Source organism: Macrotis lagotis, chromosome 2, assembly GCF_037893015.1.
Source record: "Macrotis lagotis isolate mMagLag1 chromosome 2, bilby.v1.9.chrom.fasta, whole genome shotgun sequence".
Taxonomy (NCBI): domain Eukaryota; kingdom Metazoa; phylum Chordata; class Mammalia; order Peramelemorphia; family Peramelidae; genus Macrotis; species Macrotis lagotis.
Genome location: NC_133659.1, coordinates 72,315,067 through 72,320,192, shown reverse-complemented (window position 1 = coordinate 72,320,192; position 5,126 = coordinate 72,315,067). Strand labels below are relative to the sequence as shown.

Genomic DNA, 5,126 nt, shown 5'->3' with positions numbered 1-5,126 from the left:
TTCATTCTGCCACCACCAATAATTACCAGACTCAGAAAACAATTTTTAAATACTGGCATTTTCCTGGAAAGATACCAGTATTTTCTATCTACCAAGAGTACAAAGTTTGCTAGTATTCATGATCTGGTAACTAACTCTTGCATACCAGGATCATGGAAAATGGCTTCTACTTGGACATGACAGAACCTGGCTATGTAAGGAAAGGAAGAGTCTGAATCTGTAGAAGGAGTCAGAGGTATCTGTGGTGTTTGGTATACAGTTTCCTCTTGTATTGCCATTGTGATCAATGGAAACATTCATGGATGGTCCTGGTTGCTCCCTTCTTCTTTTTGGGAAGCAAGCAGTGATAAAAACCCTTATGTCACTGCTCCAGCCTTAATGGTGCTTTTATGAATTAAATTTACAGAGTTTTTTCCCCTGGCTTCTGTCCTTAGATATGAGTAGAATAAATAGAACCTCATTCCTGAGAGTGTCTTCTTCTTCTAAGGCAGGAACGAGTTCTTAAGTGACCTTTAGGGGATTGTAGACAGACTTTTTTACTTGGATGTGAAAAAACTGCATCTTTATTTTCACTAATGTTTCTTTTCCTCTGTAGTCCTATGTATTTTATTTTATGTATTTAAAAACATTTTTCTAAGGAGAGGTCCACAGGCTTCATCAAAATGACAAAAGGGTCCTTTACCCTAAAAAGTGCGAGATCTCCCAATCTAAAACTAATTTCCCTTTTTAGTCTCTTAGGCCATGGGATCCCCCAATCCTTTCTTTTTTTTTTTGAATTACTTTTATTTTTTATTTTTTCATATTTTTAAATTTTTCTTTAATTTATTTATACATTACTAAAATATTCTTGTTTAAAAGTAAACATAACACCCCTCCCCCACAATAAAACCTCATGAAAAATAAAGTAAAAGAAAGAGAAAAAATTTGTGTTTCAGTTTGTGTTCTGATACCATAGGCTCTGTCTCAGGTGAATCACTTTCTTTATCATAAGTCCATCATAGTAGTTACTTCCATATTTTTCCACAGTTGCTGTTGCTGATTATAATTCCCTCCATCTATTCCTCCCTACTACCATCTATTATATTTTCTCTCTCCTTTTACTCTGTCCCTTTTCAAAAATGTGCCTTGGGGCTTTTTCCCGCCCCTCCATGGGCTGCGGCTGCTGCGCTGCTGCCATGGCAGCCCTGGTTGTAAACAAGCCCGGAGCCGGCATCGAGGGCGGCAAGCACAGCGTCCGGGGCCCCGGGGCCGTGAAGGTTCTAGAATGTGGAGTTTGTGAAGAGGTGTTTTCTTTGCAAGGAGACAAAGTTCCACGCCTGCTTTTGTGTGGCCACACTGTCTGTCATGACTGTCTTACACGCCTTCCCCTCCATGGAAGAGCAATTCACTGCCCATTTGATCGACAAGTAACTGAGCTAGGAGATTCAGGTGTCTGGGGATTGAAAAAGAATTTTGCATTGTTGGAACTTTTGGAACGACTTCAGAATGGCCCTATTGGTCAATATGGAACTACAGAAGAATCAGCTGGATTATCTGGAGAGAGCATCATACGCTGTGATGCTGTGATGAAGATGAAGCCCATGTTGCATCAGTGTATTGCACTGTTTGTGCTACTCACTTGTGTTCAGAGTGTTCCCAGCTTACCCATTCTACAAAGACCCTAGCAAAGCACAGGCGTGTTCCTCTAGAAGATAAGCCTCATGAGAAGACCTTGTGCTCCCAGCACCAGGTCCGTGCTATAGAGTTTGTTTGCTTAGAAGAAGCTTGTCAGGCCAGCCCTCTTATGTGCTGTGTCTGCAAAGAATATGGAAAACACCAGGGTCATAAACATTCAGTATTGGAACCAGAAGCCAACCAGATCCGAGCATCTATTTTAGACATGGCTCACTGCATACGAACTTTTACTGAAGAAATCTCAGATTACTCCAGAAAATTAGTTGGAATTGTTCAGCACATAGAAGGGGGAGAACAAATTGTGGAAGATGGAATTGATTGGCCCACACAGAACATGTACCTGGTACTGCAGAGAATGCTCGATCCTGTGTCCGAGCCTATTTTTCTGATTTACATGAAACTCTGTGCCATCAGGAAGAAATGGCCCTGAGTGTTGTTGATGCTCATGTTCGAGAGAAACTGATTTGGCTGAGACAGCAGCAAAATGACATGACTATATTGTTGTCACAGGTTTTAACAGCCTGTCTCCACTGTGAAAAGACTTTGCAACAGGATGACTGTAGAGTGGTCTTGGCAAAACAGGAGATTGCCAGATTACTTGAAACATTACAGAAACAACAGCAGCAATTTACAGAACTTGCAGATCATATTCAACTGGATGCTAGTATTCCTGTCACTTTTACAAAGGATAATAGAGTGCACATTGGACCTAAAATGGAGATTCGGGTTGTCACTCTGGGATTAGATGGTGCTGGAAAAACTACCATTTTATTTAAGTTAAAACAAGATGAATTCATGCAGCCCATTCCAACAATTGGTTTTAATGTGGAAATTGTAGAATATAAGAACCTAAAATTTACTATTTGGGACGTAGGAGGTAAACACAAGTTAAGACCATTATGGAAGCATTATTATCTCAATACACAAGCTGTTGTATTTGTCATTGATAGTAGTCACAGGGACAGAATAAGTGAAGCACACAGTGAACTTGCAAAGTTGTTAACCGAAAAAGAACTGAGAGATGCCTTGCTGCTGATATTTGCAAACAAACAGGATGTTGCAGGAGCACTTTCAGTAGAAGAAATAACAGAACTTAGTCTACATAAACTCTGCTGTGGTTGAAGCTGGTATATTCAGAGCTGTGACGCACGAAGTGGGATGGGACTATATGAAGGACTGGACTGGCTTTCAAGGCAACTTGTAGCTGCAGGTGTACTGGATGTGGCTTAAATCCACATACAGCCATTGTTTAGAATTTTTGGTTAACTGTTATTCCTCATGACAGATTGTAAGAAATTCTGTATCTCGAAGATGGCAGTTAATCCAGGATTGTGTTTACAGAACAAAATGTTTGTATCTTTCATTGGGAAAGTAGTGCTTTTTTATACTTTTAAGAGTAAATTAAAATGTTTCCCTAGTAGATTAAGTTGGTTATAAGGGTACCTTGAATTCACATCTTTTTAGGTGAATTTGTAGTATGTTCAAACACAAAAGAGGAAGGCTAAATTACTTATTAGATTACTGTCCTGTTTTTACATTGAACTTAGTCATACAACTAGAAAAGTTGATTTTCATAAAGTTTCACGCCTGAAAAAAGGAGTTTTACTTAATGAGACCAAAAGCAAAACTGTACTTCCCATTGAAATAAGATTCTTCAACCTGACTTTTTTATGTTTGGTGAAACAAAAAACCTTTAACTCTAAAAATTAAACTCTAAAATTATAAAAATATTTTATACTTATTTCTTTATTAAAAGCCTAAGCTAAAAGTATAATACTTTATAATATAATACAGTGAAACTTAATAAAATTTTATCTGCATTAGTCTATAAAAAAATGTGCCTTGGGGCAGCCAAGTGGCCCAGTGGACAGAGCACTGGCCTTGGGGTCAAGAGGCCCCAAGTCTACATCCCACTCCAGAGACCTAGCAACCACCCAGCCCCATGGTCCCAGACAGACCACCCAATCCCAGCACCTTGCAAGAAGTAAATAAAGAAAATGTGTTATATCTGGCTATCCTCTCCTATGATCTACCCTCTCCTTTATCACCTACATCTCCCCCTCCCCTCACCCTGTCCCTCTTCTCTCCTTTTTCTTCTGGATGTCTATACCCTATTGAGTGTGTATGCTGTTTCCTCTCTGAGCCATTTCTGATAAGAATGAAGGCTCCCTCATTCTCCCTCACTTTTCCTCCTTCCATACCATTGCAAAGGCTAAATGAAGTGTCTTTTATATGAAATATCTATTCCACTTCTCCTTTCTCTTACTCTCAGTACATTACCCTTTCACTCACTGACTCCATTTTTACCATATATTATATCTTCAAAGTTCAGCTCTCTCCTGTGCCTCATCTATAAAAGCTCCTTCTACCTGCTCTATTAAATGAGAAGGTTCTTATGAATATTATCAGCATCATCTTTCCATGCAGGAATACATGCAGTTCATAATCATTAAGTCCCTCATAATTTACCCTTCTTGTCCACTCTCTGCTTTACCTGAGTCCTGTACTTGAAGGTCAAACTTTCTGTTTAGCTCTGATCATTTCAACAGGAAAATTTGAAATTTCTCTTTCATTTAAAGTCCACCTTTTCCCCCTGGAAGAGGATGTTCAGTTTTGCTGGGTAATGGATTCTCAGTTGCCTTCTAAGCTCTTTTGCCTTCTGGAATATTATATTATAAGCCCTATGAGCCCTTAATGTAGTTGCTGCTAAGTCCTGTGTTATCTTGACTGCAGCTCCATGATATTTGAATTGCATCCTTTTGACTGCTTGTAATATTTTCTCTTTGACTGAGTTCTGGAACTTGGCTATAATATTCCTGGGGGTTGTTTTTTTTTTTTTTTTTTTTTGGATTTCTTTCTAAGCTATACCAGTGGATTCTCTCAATTTCTATTTTCCCCTCTGCTTCTAGGATATCTGGGCAATTTTCCTGTAGAAATTCTTTAAAAATGAGGTCAAGGCTCTTTTCTTGATCATGACTTTCAGGTACCCCAATAATTTTTAAATTATCTTTCTTGTATCTGTTTTCCATGGAACCAAAGTAGTTGTCTATGGTCAGGTTCTTTTTTCTGTTTACTAATTTTCCCAGCTTGTTCTTGGTTTTGGGGTGCTTCCTGAGCTTTTGAGTATTATTGGGACACCATACCCCCCACAAGGAACTCAGTGTGTATGAGGCTCTGCCTGCTCTCCTGGTCTGTGAATGACCACAAGCTCACCCCTTTGCCCCAGAGGCTGTTGGGGGGTGTCCTTGCTCTATGGGGAGCCTAGACTTCAACCAGGGTTTGAATGTGGTCACAACCTCAGAATCCTGTTCCGGGGCAGAGGACAGACCTCGACAGTCTCCCTCCACTCCCTTACCTTCTATGGGCTGAGTACTCAGGGTGCAGCTGCCTAGAGGCTCCTGCTGGGTGACTCCATGGGCCTGCTTCTGTTCACTGGGATCTGGGCTGCACAG

General features: G+C 40.0%; 1 pseudogene; it reads left to right on the top strand.

The window, feature by feature from the left end:
• Nucleotides 1-1,133: 1,133 nt before the first annotated feature.
• On the top strand, nt 1,134-3,094 carry LOC141511050 (E3 ubiquitin-protein ligase TRIM23 pseudogene; annotated as a pseudogene).
• The last annotated feature ends 2,032 nt before the right edge of the window (nt 3,095-5,126 follow it).